This window comes from Acartia tonsa, chromosome 8 (assembly GCF_053477335.1).
Source record: "Acartia tonsa isolate MP-2025a chromosome 8, ASM5347733v1, whole genome shotgun sequence".
NCBI lineage: Eukaryota > Metazoa > Arthropoda > Copepoda > Calanoida > Acartiidae > Acartia > Acartia tonsa.
In genome coordinates this window covers 47,182,631-47,200,367 of record NC_137267.1, presented here as the reverse complement: position 1 = coordinate 47,200,367, position 17,737 = coordinate 47,182,631, and the positions used below count along the sequence as shown (strand labels likewise).

At 36.9% G+C, this 17,737-nt stretch overlaps 1 pseudogene; it reads left to right on the top strand.

The window, feature by feature from the left end:
* The first annotated feature begins 8,040 nt into the window (after positions 1-8,040).
* Positions 8,041-15,988, top strand: LOC145325652 (myosin-4-like; annotated as a pseudogene).
* Positions 15,989-17,737: the final 1,749 nt, after the last annotated feature.

The following is a 17,737-nucleotide window of genomic DNA, read 5'->3' as shown; positions in this document are numbered from 1 at the left end:
TTTTAAGTAATTTAAGTTTTTTTTAAAAAAATTAAGTCGATTTTAAGGTACTAACCGCAACAAAAAAAAGGAAGAAAATGGCCATTATGTACAAAAATAGTAAGATCTTTAATTTGACTTACTTTTTGAATTTTGTCAGGTAATTATTGAAAAAATTGATTTTTTTAAACCCACGAGAATAAAAACTTTGAACTTAATTTTATCATTTCACAGGTAAAAAAAATATGGGTTCATATATACCTTTAGAATCAGAAAAATATTACGAATCCATTGTAAGCAAAATTGAAAAAAAGTAAAAAAATAAAAAATAAAAAATGGCGTATTATATTTTTTTGTTCAGGCAACACTTTCTTCATCCCCTCTTTACCCCCTTTCCATTTTTATTCTCAATTCAAGAAATAAGATGGTTGCCTGTATAATATAATATAATATTTTCATATAATTCCTTTTATTGTAGTTTATATACTATATTGTAAACTTTTTATTTCAATTTTGCTTAGAATGGATTTGTAATATTTTTCTCATTCTAACAGTATATATAACGCCTATTTCTTAATTTTGGCAGTAAAACAGCGGTTGGTGGCACTAATTAATATTTTTATCTGTTTATGATCACAATAAAAGACTTCATACAAAAACTGGCTGATTAAGGTCCGGAAAGGGGCAACACAGTTGAATTGTTGAAACTAATGTAATTTACATATTAATAAACATTTCAAGAGATAAGAAAATTTCAGTCCTTTAAGTATTTATGTTTAAAAAGGACCTAAAAATAAAGGATGTTTGATAAAGGGGATAAAGAAATATAAGACTTAATATGACTAATGATTGGATAGTTCTTTATTAAATAGGGAAGCCTTACATAATTTTAACCTGCTTGGTATAATATTAATTAAGATAATTGGAAGAGACATTTAATGTTACATCCCCTCCTCCCAAACTATTAAAGGACTGACTTATATCATGAATATTGTGTCTTCTATTACAGCTAGAGACCTTAAATTTTTTTGTAAATTCTTGAGCAATAATAAACTTCCGTAAAAAGTAAGGTCATGACCGTTTGGCCACTCCTTGACCTATTTTTAAACTGATTTTTTATTTCCTACCTGTAGTTTTGCTGTTTTTAAGCTGCCAGTTGCGGAATTTTAAAACAGCTCTTGACCAGCCAATTTTTGTATGTAGTCTTTTTTTGTGATCATAAACAGATAAAACTGGCGCCGCCAACCGTTTTACCGCCAAAATTGGCGGTTTCCGTTATTTGTCATTTATTGGCGATGGTCAGAAAAAGTATTTTTTTTGTTATGAAAAATAATAGCTCGTCATAAAATTTGGTTTTCCTAGCTTTAAAATTGGTCGCTCTAAGTCTACAGCTTTTCTAATATTTAGTGGCTGGCTGCTAAAAAGCAGATAAGGAGCAGTCTGACCAGCTATGACTAGAAAAAGTAATTCTCTCTAAAAATACACATGAACCAACAGAAAAAAAGTTTTACATCTCTATCTGTAACAGGAGCCGAGATAGAGGGAGGTCTGTTAGGGGGTTAAGTAGGGGTACAGAAGTTTAACTGCCTGTTTTTGCCAGTTTCGGTGCTGGAGGCGCCAATTTTTTTTTAACTGAGAATAATATCTTAAAAAATTGTAACTATAAACAGATAAAAATATTATTTAGCGCCGCCAACCGCCATTTTACCACCAAAATTGGCGGTTTCCGTTATTTGTCGTTTTTCGGTGATGGTCAGTAAAGGTATTTTTTTGTTATAAAAAATAATAGTTTGTCATAAAATTTAGTTTTCTTAGCTTTAAAATTGGCTGCTCTACAGCAGTTTTAATATTTAGCGGCTGGCCGCTAAAAAGCGGATAAGGAGCGGTCTGACTGCTATGACTACACATGAACCACCAGAAAAAAGTTGTACGTCTCTATCTGTAACAGGAGCTGAGATAGAGGGGGGGTCTGTTAGGGGGTTAAGTAGGGGTACAGAAGTTTAACTGCCTGTTTTTGCCAGTTTTGGTGCTGGAAGCGCCAATTTTTTTTTAATTGAGAATAATATCTTAATAAGTTGTAACTATAAACAGTGAAAAAAGGGACAAAAAAAGATATTTTTTAGGCCTTTTCAAAAGGCAGTTTTGAAATCCCGTTATTTCATAAAAAAATTTAAAATGCTTATAGAATGGCTTGGAAAGTGAATTTAGGTGTTCTGCATATTTCAACTTAAACACATAAGGCCTAAGATATGATATCCCAAAAATCTTTTGTCAAAGTCTACTCTACACCTAGCGCTGGTGATTTCATTTTTCACAGGTATAAACTGCATGATTTTAGAAAACTGACTGGCGCTAGGTGTAGAGTAGACTTTGACAAAAGATTTTTTGGATATAATATCTTTGGCCTCATGTGTTTAAATTGAAATATGCAGAAGAGCTTAAAACCTGCACATTACTGAGATATTGTCAAAACCGCCATGCTACCGGTATCTGTTAATATTTTACATGCCTGGCGCTAGGTCGCCAGTAGAGATAAAGAGCTGAAATTTTGTACATGTATTTCTAGGCCCCTAAAGTAACTTTTTAGGTTAGCAGAAGAATGAAATTCGAGAAATGGTATTTTCATGAAAAGATCTAATCTTTAACTATCTATAATACAAAATAGCTTGATGTCTGTCCGTCCGTCCCTTAAGATCTCGGTAACCATTGAACCGATTGGATTCTACTCTTCAGGGAATAAACATTATGGTCCTATTGTGGTTTTAGGCTATTTTCTAGTGGGGTGGGACATCCCTAATCCCCCCAAAACAAAAAAGTCCTCCTCCATTTTTTTAGGCAGTTAATAATTTAAAAGTAGTTGTTGCAGCTCCAGAGGTACTTGGAGGCTAGGGGCGAATCCGTTAGTATTTATTAAGTATTGTGCTTGCTTTTAAAAAGCGGAGCTTTTCTATAATTAGGGTAGGTCCGTCCGTCCAAGACAGATAGCTTTTTTCGTTATTTAGGCATGTTAGAATTGTCCTATCGATTTCAAATTTTGCATGGTGATTAGGTGCAGTCAATATTTTTTATTCCTTGGAATGATATTGCAGAAACTTTATTAAAGACAGTTAAATAATAATAATTCATATTTTAAAAAAATATTTTATTATATTAAATTGATATTAAATCACACTTTTCTTTCATCCTATCTTCCCCAATTAAGAATGTCTTATACCAGCTTTCGTCTGCTAAATTTTAAAAACAATGATATAAAATATAAATCACCAGGGATAAATGTATGAAGAAAAAAGGATTAAAATATAATTCTGTAAAATTACAATCTTTGAGAAAAGTTAATTCATACTGCAAAATTATTAAAGTGAAAAAATTAAAGATTTACCTTAGCCTTTATTCCTGGTTCATTTATAAATATTTATAATATAGTTATTTTGATGTAATATTATTTTTTTGTATTTAGTATAATTTTTTTGAAAGTTACTGAATATGAGACTAATTGTAGAAGACGTTTTAACCTACATTAATTTTTTTTATTTAGATATTTCTTTCTTTATTGGCGACAATGTCTGTTGAGACATGAACTTTATTTAAATACTTTTTCCTCTTTTATGTCTTTAAACGTAGATTTGTCTCAGTTTTTCGTTATTTGTATTTTAATGAAAATTTACTTTTCTTAATGGTGATTCCTATAGTAGTTAGGTACGAATTAGAAAGCGTAACTACTCTATAATTATTACCAGAATGTCCGTTCCATTTTAAACATGTTGATTTTTTACTTTTTTAACAACAAATACAACACTATATTATATTATTAATGCCCGTTTGTCCTACCGTTTCAGTGCTTCGCTTTTATTGAATTTGTCATCCTTGTTCATTAATTATTTCGTTCGTTAATATAATACTATAGACTGACTGCGTAAACGCTGTATAATTCTTTTTATTCTCATTTTTTTCATTTTGTATGAAGCAAAAAATCCACATAAGTAATGATAACATTTTTCAAAGAAAAAATATATTATAATTGAACGTTAAAAAACAACATCGTTTTTCGCATTTTTTTTATTTTTCATTTAGTAGAACATGAAATTTAACCTGTTTGGGTATAGTTATTCGTTGCATTTATAAAGAGCTCCGTAGATATTAAAATGAAAAGCACGAATAATAATCAGTTTCGAAGCCATACTGCAAAAGAGTTTTACATACCTATCTATAATACAACGTAGAATGGTGTCTGTCCGTCCGTCCGTCTGAAGATTAAGATCTCGGTATTTACTGAACCGATCGATCTCTTCAGAGAATATACCTACTGGTCCTGTGGTGGTTTTAGGCTATTTTCTTGGGGGTGGGACACCCACAACCCCCAAAAAAATTTTGGCTGAATATTTCCTGGGTCCTTTTTTTGCTGAAGGTTTCCTTGGTCCTTTTACGAATTTCGCCTTAATTTTTTTTTGATCACCTCTTGGGGCAAAGCCCCTAGAGGCTATGGGCGAAGCCGCTAGTATCTATTAATTTATTAATCTACAACTTTTTTTTTTTTATTAAATGTTGAAAATAACAAAGTATTTTTTAAGTATTAATAGAAAAACAAATTTTATTACAGAAAAATCACTTAAGAAATACTTCAATTCATAAGGTAATATAAAAATGAAGGTGACAAATAGATATATTATTACTTGGATTTTACACCAGATTTTCATGTTCTCTAATAAAGTGAAAAACGCAGCGTGCTAAAATAATGAATCCCCCTCCCACCCCTTTACCCTACCGGAGGAACAAACTGAACAATAATCGAGTATTGACGACAATTTTCCCCCTGTCATAATATCCACGTATATTTTACATCCATTAAGTGACCTAAGATAGACAAGATAGACAATTAGGATAATTAGAATGCTTGACGTGTCAAACACCTTTCTCTTCGTGTCCTAACTTTCACGAGTAAAGAGATAAGAATATTATGGCCTAGTACCTGCCCAAAGAACAACAGCAGGTCGCAGCTAGGTTCTCAGCAGTTCCCCAATGAAAATAGCTGCGAGTTGTTAAAAATAAAACAGATCAGTGCTTTCCCAAAACCCTATTATCAAGCAATAAATCCCCCCCCCCTTGCGCATTTTCAATTGATTTAAAACAAGGGTATGGTTTTGAAGCAGCTTATAGTGCCCAATAAATAAGGACGTCATACAATGCAAATGACCAATGATAGGCCAGTATACATTTTACGATTGTTCCATTACAATTACATGACGTCATTTTTTATTAGGCACATTTATGTGAGGTTACCAAGCAGCAACCATTATAACCTAACCTAACATTACTAAAGAATTTGTTTATTCTTGAAAATAGAAAATCTATAATTTAGGCTTAGTTCCACATCTATTTATTCTTATTTATTGTTAATTTCTTTTCTAAGTCTGTTTGTATAATGGATATAGAATATACGTGGATATTGTGACAGGGGAAAAATTATTATCCATTTAGGTTGCTAACATGCACATCACTTATTGGTATGTTTGTTCATCTAGTATGATGGAAGGTCATGAGATAAAGGGGATGAATCGTTATTTTAGCCAGCCACAAATTTCACTTCATTGGAGTACATGACATTCAGTTTTAAGATCCAAGTAATAATAAATCCATTATTGCATTAAGTGTGTTTGTAACTCTGTATGCTGAGCTGACCGGCCTGTGCTTCTAAAGGACTGTACAATTGCTTGTCATAACAACAAGGATGCCAACATCCATGAAAACGAAGCTATAGAACGGTAGGACAAATGAACATTAACAATTGTAGATATTCAGAACTAAAAAAATAGAATATAGAATAAATATATGAGTCTAAACAAAATTGTAAATATTGTAAGTAATTATAGAAAATTTTCGTTTTTAAAATTGTATGCGTGATAGAATCGTTTTATCAATTTTGAACCTTTTATGTGGATTTTTGTAATAATAGGGTCGTAAAAACATGTTTTTGTAATACTTCTTGGGACGAATAGGAATAATGAGGCAAATATTATTATTATTATTATAATTATTAGTTAAATCTAAACCATTTAGCATTATTTATTTCGTAAAATTCTTCATGAGAATTTTGTTTTTTTTAATATGAAAATCAACTCCACTCTATAAATGATAATGTTTATTTGTTTAACGGTCTGTTCGTCCGTAATGGTTAGCTTTTTTCGTTAATTTAAACATGTTAGAATTGTTCTATCGCTTTTAAACTTTGAATGGTGATTCCTATAACAGTTAGATACAGTTTAGAAAGCGAAGCAACTATATATTAGTTAACAGAAAGTCAGTAAAGGTTGCTCAAAAATAGTTGACACACAATAAAAAAACTTGCTACAATTTTAAAAAGCCGTAATAGTTTTGGACATTTTTATTTAATCATTATTATATAAAAATGAATCAAGATATCTAAGTGTAACAAAGGATCTCGTCAACCGCTAAACTGAAAGGATTCTGTTTTACAGTGAAGCTTCTCATAGGTCTAGGGAAGGTTAAATCAATTTTTGTTTTTGCAAGGGGGAAGGGAGTATACCCCCACCATCCCAAGAAAATAAAGCCATCGAAAAATTATCATTTAACGATTTTTTCTACTTTTATTTTAAAACTAAAAGTGCAAGTTCGAAAACCATCTCCCCCCCTCCCCTTTCCTCTTTCTCTAAGGCCCATAGCTACAAGTAGTAGATTAAACATACATTCAATTTATAAAACAAATTAAGTTTTGTAATACAAAGTGTTATACAAACAATACATTCTTTTAAATCTAATGTTTCTAATGAGTTTAGACATATTTCATTTTTCCCTCAAGAAAATATTTAGGCCTGGGCTCAGTTTTTAAACAGAAAAATTTTACCTTTTCTTTTTTTATTGATTAAATTATTTAAGGCATTTTTCTTTGGCGAAATTTAATTTAGAATAAAAAATATTGTTTTTCGTATTTTTTTCAGCTCATTAATAAATTCTTTTGTCCCACACAATGATTCAAAGAATTCTCCGGGCAGGACATATCCCTTGGGTGGGGGGGGGGGGATATATTTCTGTCCCTTGGGTGGGGAAGAAAGTGGTTAAGAATCTATTAGGGAAGTTAATTAACAAAAAGAGGCTGGAAAAGTAAGGAACATTTTTTCCTAGGAGATCAAGGTAAAGGGAGGATAGCTTGTCTGGTAAACGCCTATATAAACAAGGATGACAACATCCATAAGTAGCGAAGCACAAAATTTCGTGGATAGGACTGACGGTCATTGTTGTTTTCTTCAAACGACGGGAAATTTAATTTTGATATCTTTAACTGAAAAATTTTTGAAAATCGATTAATAAACACCAAAGATATGGGGGGAAATGTAAAAAATATAAAATAGCCAAAAACCAGCAAAAAGGCAGTCTGACCGTCATTGTTGTTTTCTTCAAACGACGGGAAATTTAATTTTGATATCTTTAACTGAAAAAATTTTGAAAATCGATTAATAAACACCAAAGATATGGGGGGAAATGTAAAAAATATAAAAATAGCCAAAAACCTGCAAAAAGGCAGTCTGACCGTCATTGTTGATTTCTTTAAATGACCGGAAATTTAATTTTGATATCTTTAACTGAATACATTTTGAAAATCGGTCCATAAACACCAAAGATATGGGGGAAAATGTAAAAAATATAAAAATAGCCAAAAACCTGCAAAAAGGCAGTCTGACCGTCATTGTTATTTTCTTCAAACGATGGGAAATTTGATTTTGATATCTTTAACTGAAAAAAGTTTGAAAATCGGACCATAAACACCAAAGATATGAGGAAAAATGTGGAAAATATAAAAATAGCCTAAAACCTGATAAAAAGCAATCCGACCGCCATTGATGTTTTATACTTAATTGTGCTCCTTAATGATGGGAATGTTGTCAAAAAATTTCAGCTTTCTATCTTTTATAGGAGATGAGTAAATCCCATTTCCCCCATAGCGTTACGGACGGACTGACGGACAAAGTGAATTATAGAGTAGCTTCGCTACTAACAATGTAAGGCAAGGTTCAGCTTCAGAAGCCGCCAGTTTCTCTAAGACTAAACATGCCCGGCCACGTCAAGAAGACCTCTGGACCCGACCCAGATCCCTCTCCCTGGCTGTGTGTGTCCCATGAGCTAAAGGAGAAGAACAAGAATAAGCCTTATGACCCCAAGAAGTCTGTGTGGGTCCCCAACAAGGCTGATGGTGGCTATCTCGAGGGTCTCATTGAGTCCAAGGATGGTAATAAGGTGTCTGTCAACATCAAGGGTGAGGTTAAGGTGTTCAAGGAGGAGCAGGTGTGCCAGGTCAAGTCTGACTGCTCAGATGACATGGCCAGCTTGACCTACCTTGGTGATGCTTGTGTCCTGTGGAACTCTGTTGTCAGGTACATCAACCAGCTTATCTACACCTACTCTGGCCTTTTCTGTATTGCCATCAACCCCTACAAGAGGTTCCCCATCTACACCCTGAGAACCATGGAGATCTATGTTGGCAAGAGGAGAAACGAGTGCCCTCCCCATATCTTTGCCATTGCTGAGGGTGCCTACCAGGGTATGATGACCTCTGGTATGAACCAGTCTATCTTGATTACTGGTGAGTCTGGTGCTGGTAAGACTGAGAACACCAAGAAGGTTATTTCCTACTTTGCTACCATCTGCTCCTCTGGCAAAAGGAAGGAGGGAGAGGCCTCTCTTGAGGACAAGATTGTCCAGACTAACCCTGTCCTTGAGGCCTGGAGTAATGCCAAGACTGTGAGAAATGACAACTCCTCCAGATTTGGTAAGTTTATCCGTATCCACTTCAATGCCCAGGGTAAGCTTTCTGGTGCTGACATGGTTGTCTATCTGCTGGAGAAGTCTCGTCTTACTTACCAGCAGCCTCTTGAGAGATGCTACCATGCTTTCTATAACCTTATGTCTGATGCTGTTCCTGACCTCAAGGAGAAGTGTCTCCTGACCGACAACATCCTTGACTACTGATATGTCTCCCAGGGTAAGCTGACTGTCCCCTCCATTGATGACAAAGAAGACATGCAGTTTGCCGATGAAGCTTTCAATGTCCTTGGCTTTACTGAGCAGGAGAAGTATGACGTGTTCAAGAACACTGCTTGCATGATGCACATGGGTAATATGACCAAGGACTTTGTGCCTGTAGGTAAGGAAGAGCAGGCTGAGATCAAGGACGATACCAATGCTGTGAAGGTTGCCCAGCTTGCTGGTATTGACTGTGAATGGATGATCACCTATTTCTGCAAGCCCAAGTTGAAGGTTGGTACTGAGTGGGTGCAGAAGGGTTCCACCTGTACCAATGCTGCCAACTCTGTTGCTGTTATTGCTCGTGCCATCTATGAGCGTACCTTTAGACTTGTTGTCGACAAGTGTAATGAGACTCTTATTGATCCTACCATGAAGAAGGTTCAGTATATTGGTGTACTTGATATTGCTGGTTTTGAGATCTTTGACTACAATGGCTTTGAACAGATCTGTATCAACTACGTCAATGAGAAGCTGCAGCAGTTCTTCAACCAGCAAATGTTCAACCTTGAGCAGGAGGAATATGTTAAGGAAGGTCTTGACTGGGCCAATGTTGATTTTGGTATGGATCTTCAGAAGTGTATTGACATGTTTGAGAATCCCATGGCTTTCCTGGCTGTCTTTGAGGAGGAGTCTCTTTTCCCCAAGGCTACTGATGAGACCTTCAGACAGAGGTTGTTTGATAACTTGTTTGGCAAGCACCCCAACTTTGCCAAGCCCAACCCAAGACCTGACCCTGATGCTCACTTTGCCATTATCCACTATGCCGCCACTGTCTCCTACAACTTGACTGGCTGGCTGGAAAAGAACAAAGATCCTCTCAATGACACCATTGTTGAGATGATTAAGAATGGTAGTAATTCCTTGATGATTCAGTGCTTCGCTGATCACCCTGGACAGCCCGTGGATCCCCCCAAGGATGAGGGTAGAAAGAAGAAGGGAGGTGGCAAGACTGTGTCTTACTACTTCAAAGGACAACTTGATGATCTGATGACCACCCTGTACAAGACTGAGCCTCACTTTATCCGTTGTGTTGTCCCCAACACCCACAAGATCCCTGGTGGTGTTGAGCCTGGTCTGGTTATGCACCAGTATCAGTGCAATGGTGTCCTTGCTGGTATTGCCATCTGCAGAAAGGGCTTCCCCAACAAGATGTTGTACCCTGAATTCAAGGCTAGGTACAATATTCTGGCTGCCAAGGCTGTTGCCAAGGCCAAGAATGACAAGGGTGCTGCTGGTGCTGTCATGGATGTGATCCAGCTTGACAAGGAGAAGTTCTGTCTTGGTCACACCAAGGTCTTCTTCAGAGCTGGTATCTTAGGTTACATGGAGGAAGTGCGTGAGGACAGAATTGGCTCTGTTCTTGCCTGGCTGCAGGCTGGTGCCAAAGGTAAGGCCTCCAGAATGCAGTTCAAGAAGCTGCTGGATCAGAAGCTTGCCCTGTACTGCTGCCAGAGAACCATTAGGAACTACTACATTGGTAAGACCTGGCTGTGGTGGCAGATCTGGACTGCTATCAAGCCCAACCTTAAGTGTACTCAGTTTGGCAAGTACAAGGCTCAAAATGAGGAGAAGATTGCAATTGCTGAAGCCAACATTGACAAGGCTGTTGCTGAATGCAATGCTGTCATTGCTGAGCATGAAAAGATTATGAATGAGAAGAATGAACTTGTTCTGGCTCTGAACTCTGGTGGCTCTGCTGTCCAGGTAATATATAGTCATTTAAAGCAATTTTTACAAGGAAATGAAAATAAAATTACAAGACAAATTTAAAGATCTGAAAGGGGTTTTAAAAAATAATATAGATTTTGTCCTTTTTTTCTTTAAACTAAATAACAATTAAAATTTTTTTATTAGAGATGTTTAAAGAAACTTTTTTTTAATAATCTTTTTCTTTCAGGATATTATTGATAAAACCAACCGTCTTGAAGCTTCCAAGAATGACCTGCAGAAGGAGGTTGATGGTTTCAATGCAAGAATCCGTGCTGAAGAAGAGACAATTGCTGGTCTGCAGCAGGCTGGAATCAAGGTTACTGCTGATGCTAACAAGCTCAGAGAGGAAATGAAGAATCTTGAATCAACTATTGAGAAATGTGAGGAAGATAAGAACACCAAGGATTCCCAGATCAGAACTCTGAGGGACGAGATTGCCCACCAGGAGGATCTGATTGCCAAGTTGAACAAGGATAAGAAGGGCACTGCTGAGAGCCGTCAGAAAATTGAGGAAGATATTCAGACCAATGAGGATTGTTGCAACCACCTGAACAAGGTCAAGGGCAAGCTTGAGCAGTCTCTTGATGAGTGTGAGGATGCTCTTGAGCGTGAGAAGAAATCTAAGGGAGATGTTGAGAAGATGAAGCATAAGATTGAGGGTGACCTAAAGCTTACTCAGGAGGCCATCTCTGATCTTGAGAGAATCAACTCTGAGCTGAGCAATGCCATTCAGAGGAAGGAGAAGGAATTCCAATCTCTTGCTGCTAAGATTGAGGATGAACAGACCCTTGGTAACAAGTATGCAAAGCAGGTTAAGGAACTGCAGACTCGTGTTGATGAGCTTGATGAGGAGATTGTTGTTGAGTGCAACAACCGTGCTAAGGCTGAGAAGAACCGCACTCAGCTTTCTAGAGGATCTTGGAAACAGGCTTGCTGAGGCTGGATCTAACACTGCCACTCAGATTGAGCTTAACAAGAAGCGTGAGGCTGAGCTTGCCAAGCTGAAGTCTGACCTTGAGGAGGCCAACATTTCTCATGAAGGTACTTTTGCTGCTCTACGCCAGAAGCACAACAACAGCATGGCTGATCTTGGTGAGCAGATTGATGCCATCAATAAGAACAAGGCCAAGTCTGAGAAGGACAAGGCTGGCATGGAGAGAGATCTCCAGGAAGCAAGAGCTGGTCTGGAAGATGCTATGAGAGCAAGAGCTAATATGGAGAAGAACTGCAAGATGACCAATGCTACCATTGTTGAGACCAACCAGAAGCTTGATGAGCTTGCTAGAGCTCTCAATGAGGCTGACTCCACCAAGAAGAAGCTGCAGGTTCAAAACCAAGATCTTAACAGGCAGATTGAGGAGTGTGAGAATGCTATTGCTGCTCTGCAGAAGAACAAGATCTCTCTCACCACTCAACTTGAAGATACCAAAAGGCTTGCTGATGGTGAGGCTAGAGACCGTGCTGTTCTATTCACCAAGTTCAAGAACCTTAACACTGAGGCTGAGAACCTGAAAATGAAGATTGATGAGGAAGCTGATAAGAAGAATGATGTCCTGAAGGCCCTTTCAAAGGCTCAGGCTGAGATCCAGCTCTGGAAATCCAAGTATGAGACTGAAGGTCTTGGTAGAATTGATGAACTTGAGGGCACTAAAACTTGCTTCAAGAGTTGCTGAGGCTGAGGAGCAGATTAATGCCCTTAACACCAAGATTGCCTCCTCTGAGAAGTCAAAGCACCGTCTTGAGGCTGAACTTGAAGAAATGTCTCTTGAGTATGAGAGAACTCATGCTGCTGCTGTTATCACTGAGAAGAGAGGTAAGAACTTTGAGAAGGTTGTTGGTGAGTGGAAGGCCAAGGCTGATGACATGCAGGCTGAACTTGAGGCTAGCCAGTCTGAATGCCGTAATCTAAATGCTGAAGGATTTAGACTGAAGGCTGGTCTGGATGAGGCTAATGAGCAGCTTGACATTGTCAGACGTGAAAACAAGAACCTGGCTGATGAAATCAAGGATCTGCTTGACCAGCTTGGAGATGGTGGTCGCTCCATCCATGAGCTTGACAAACAGCGCAGACGCCTGGAAGTTGAGAAGGAGGAGCTGCAGGCTGCTCTTGAAGAAGCTGAGGGTGCCCTTGAGGCTGAGGAAAACAAGGTAAATTACACATACAATAAATTAATTTTCAATTCAATAAATCTCAAGACATATGTGAAGCTTCCCTAAAATGAATAACTCAAGTTACCGACAAAAGCCTTACTACATTATATTAAGACTAGTTACTTTTGGAGTTCAGAAAATAGCATAAAACCAACCTTTATAATTTATAAAGCTTTCCTGATGAGTATATCCTATTCAGACCAGCAATTTGAAGATCTTAAGATTCAGACAAAATAACCTTACTACTTTATATTATAGGATGTACAGTGATACTTTATCAAAATTTATAGATTTATTAGTTGAAACACACAAATTTAGGATAGTAACTGATTCAGATTTTTTCAAGAATGGTTGAGACATTGGTAGGTTTATTACACTAGTCCCAAAAGTTTTATGATAATGTTTTCTTATGTCTTGGTTTAACAACTTTTGGGACTTTATTGAATTTTGTATTCAAACGTTTCAACTACAAATTGTAATCTATATGAGAGGTAATTTTGAATATCATCATTGGGGATGTACATCAATTTATCGGCCATAGTCTTATCCCTGGATGTTTTCAGGTCTTGAGAGCTCAGCTGGAGCTTGGTCAGGTGAGAAAGGAGATTGACCGCAGGATGGCTGACAAAGAGGATGAGTTCAACAACACCAGGTAAACATACATGTTACAATTGTTATCAACAAAAAAGAAAAAAAACATATGAAATGTGAAACAGGAGAAAACTTTCATTCTACACAATATTTTGATTTATCTTTTAAGGTTAGGTCTAGCATTGAATATAAAGAAAAAACAACATATAGTGCCTTAAAAAATGACATCATACAATACAAATGGTAGGCCAGTATGCATTGTAATTGTAAAATGTGTACTGGCCCATTATTAGTACTTTGTATTGTATAACATAATTATTTTATTGGCACTATTATAAGCTGCTTCATTTGAAGGTCTAAAAAAATATTCTAAACTAATTACAAAGGGTAAAAAATCAGTCACATACAGAAGGTGGTGTAGGGGTGTCAGCAACCCCCTTAAAATCATAATTTGAAAGTCAGACCTTCCCCTTTTTCAGCCAAAGTTGTTTTACAACCCCCTAGTGAATCTCTGTGCACACCGCTGCTTACAATGTTAAGGATATATTACAAAATAGGATATATTAACAAAAATTTTAAAGTAATGGCATATTGAATACATATGCATATAGAGAAAAACTGTTTTTCTTTTAAATTTAGGGCTTATCTAATAATCTATATCTTATAAACTTATTACTGTACCCTATAATATAAAATGTATGGTTATTTGTAATGACTTTTGAAAAGAACGTGTCCTAACTTTTGTGACTTTTCTTTAACCCATTCGTGACGAGCTCCTAAAGTTTTGAATCACTGGGGTTCAACAAAATAGATTTTTTCAATAATTACTCAATAGAATTCTAAAAGTAAGGTATAAAATTAATGGTCTTACTATTTTTATTCTTAATGGCAATTTTCTCCTTTATTTTAGTACCTTAAAACAAACTAAATTTTTTTTAAAACTTAAATTAGTTCAAAAATAAGAGATCTACAAAAAATTCTATGGATCATTTTACATCTACTACTTACTAAAAATACCGACTAGCTACTTTTTTAAATCACAAAAGTTGGGACACGGTCTTTGGTTAAAAAAATCTATGCATTATCTCTCCCAGTTCTAAGCTATTTCGGATATATATGGATTTATTGACAGGAGAAAATTTGTTGTCAATTGCTTATTAATATGGAACTCATTTATTGGCTCATTTTCGTTTTTCCAGTTGGAGGGAAGGGGATGGAGTTAAGGGGATGGATAAGTCTCGGATATTTTTATTTTAGCCAGCTAATAGCACCACTTTGTCAGAGTACATAAAAATCCAATAAAAAATGTTTTGATCGCTATTGTATTTAATTGTGATTCTTTACTAAATTAATTTTCCCATGCAAAACTAAAGTTAAAATTACTACTTTCTCCAATATAATTTTGTTAAATATTGTTAAAAATTAAGAAACTATTTTTTTAAATCAAATATCTATACATTTTAAATTGATAATATATAGATTATTTTGTTTGTAAAATCTTTTTTTTTAGGAAGAACCACGCCAGAGCAATGGAGAGTATGCAGGCTTCTCTTGAGGCTGAGCAGAAGTCCAAGGCTGAGACCTTGAGACTGAAGAAGAAGCTGGAGGGTCAGATCAACGAGCTTGAGATTGCCCTTGACCACGCCAACAAGGCCAACAACGAGTCCCAGAAGTCCATTAAGCGCTACCAGGGTCAGCTGCGCGAGGCTGAGTGTGGCTATGAGGAGGCCTCCAGAGTGCGCCAGGAGATGGCTGAGAAGGCCAACCTTGCTGACCGCAGAGCCCAGGCTCTTGCTGGTGAGATGGAGGAGGCCAGAGCTCTTCTGGACTCTGCTGAGCGTGGCAAGAGACAGACTGAGGCTGAGCTGGTTGAGTCCAGAGGTGCTGTCAATGAGATGACTTCTATCAACAGCAGAGCTGCTGCTGAGAAGCGTGGACTTGAGGGATCTGTCCACACTCTCCAGGCTGAGATTGATGATATGCTGCACCAGGCCAAAAACAGCGAGGAGAAGGCCAAGAAGGCCATGGTTGATGCTGCCCGTCTGGCTGATGAACTCCGTGCTGAACAGGATCACGTCACCCAGCAGGCCTCTGCCAAGAAGGCTCTTGTGGCCCAGCTTGCTGAGATGGAGTCTCGTCTCAATGATGCCAACGAGCATGCTATGCGTGGTGGCCGCCAGGCTATGGCTAAGCTTGAATCCCGCGTGCGTGCTCTTGAGATTGAGCTCGGCAGCGTGCAGTCCCGCACCTCTGAGAGCATGAAGGCCCACCAGAAGGCCGAGCGCAAGATCAAGGAGCTGCAGTTCCAGAATGATGAGGACCGCAAGTCCCAGGACCAGATGTCTGAGCTGGCCAGCAAGCTCCAGCAGAAGATAAAGACCTACAAGAAGCAGATTGAGGAGGCCGAGGAGATTGCCGCCCTCAACCTTGCCAAGTACCGCAAGTCCCAGCAGGAGCTGGAGGAGGCGGATGAGCGCGCCAGACTTGCCAGCGCCCAGATGCCCGCCATGCGCTAATCAATTCTCACCGAATGTTTATAATGTTATTGTTTAATCAATCAACACTTTGGACTGCCTTCGGATACTGATAACTTGTTAATCCATGAATTATTATATCTTATTGTTATGTAGACACCTGTAAATACTTTTAGAAAAATATTTTTCACCCTTTAGCCCTCGTAGTGATGCAATAAATAATGCTTTTAGCAAACATTTGTTTTGTTTAATGGTGCATAATTTTGCATAAACACAACACACACGTCCATATAAACCCATACACTCACGGTTAGGGTTAGTTATTGCATAAACGAGGATGACAACATCCATCAAAGTATTAGTAGTATCAAAGCATAAAAATTCATGCGAATTTAGAAAGGAGTTTGAGAGAGGATCTAATGATTTACTAAAATCAAGAATAATAATCTATAATACAAAGTCGAACGATGTCTGTCTGTTTGTTTGTAGCAAAGGATCTCGCTAACCGCTGAACCGATCGGGTTCTCCTTTACAGGGTAGCTTTTCATAGGTCCCGGGAAGGTTTATAACTATTTTCTTGGGGGGTGGGACACCCCCAACCCCCCCAAATATTGAAAAATCCCCGTTCCACCCCTAAAAAAATTTATTTTGTAGCATGACTGACAGACCCACGGACAAATCAAATTACATTCTGGATGTTCATTGGAATGGAGAAGATTTCAGTCATCTATCTTAAATAGCAGCTAGGAAAATCACATTTCCCCATAGATTTAAGACACACGTATATTCTAAATAATCCTTTACAAAAATAATATAAAACTAAAAAGCAAAGCAATTACAGACCAAGGTAATAATGTGAAAAAAGAACAATTAAAAATTGAATTTTTTTGTTTTAAATAATCCTAATACTAAAGTAACAGGATGTCTGTTTGTCTGTGTGTTTGTACCGAAGTATCTCGCTAACCGCTGAAACTATCGAGTTCTCCTTAGGTCCCGGTTGTGTTTATAACATTTTAGTTGAGGGTAACACCAATCTCCCAGGAGAAATTGCCCCTAGAAAAAAATTATCCCCCTCCCCCCCAAAATAATCTAAAATAATAAATTGGGTTATCAAATTCGACTCTCCCCTCATCATGTGCCCCTAGAGGCATCTACGGGCGTAGCCGCTAGTACTTTAAAAAGGACGTTAATCACCGAAAAATATTTGAGAAGTCAAAGGTTTACTAATTATTATAAAAGAGTCATTTTGTCTTAATTTGTTTTAGTAAATATTTGTCCCTGTAACCCCGAGCACATCTAAACTGTCAGGGAGGGAGGGGACAATGGGCTGTTTATTACACTAATCCCCAAAGTTTTATGATTGCGTTTTCTTATTCGTTGACTTAACAACTTTGGTGACTTTTATTGAATTATGGTTGGTTCGTTGAGTTGAGTGTCCAAACGTTTCAATCCCGAATTGTCATCTACAGAAAGGATAATATTGTAAATAATCATTGGAGATGTATTTCAATTTATCAGCCATTATCTTATCCCTTTAGATCCCAGTCAACTGTACTGTATTATATTGCATATGGATATGGAATAAAAGGATATTAATAATTATGAAAATTTAGACGAAAAAATTGTTTCTATGCGTCTCTGTTTTGTTAAAAAAAAAACAACCTCATATTGGACGTAAAGACTAAATCTTCTAGCTTTTAAAAATATACCGTAATTTTGCTGATATTAATCGATAGGACGACTTTAACATTAACAATTAACACATACTATACATAGAAAAGCTTCGAATTTGAAGA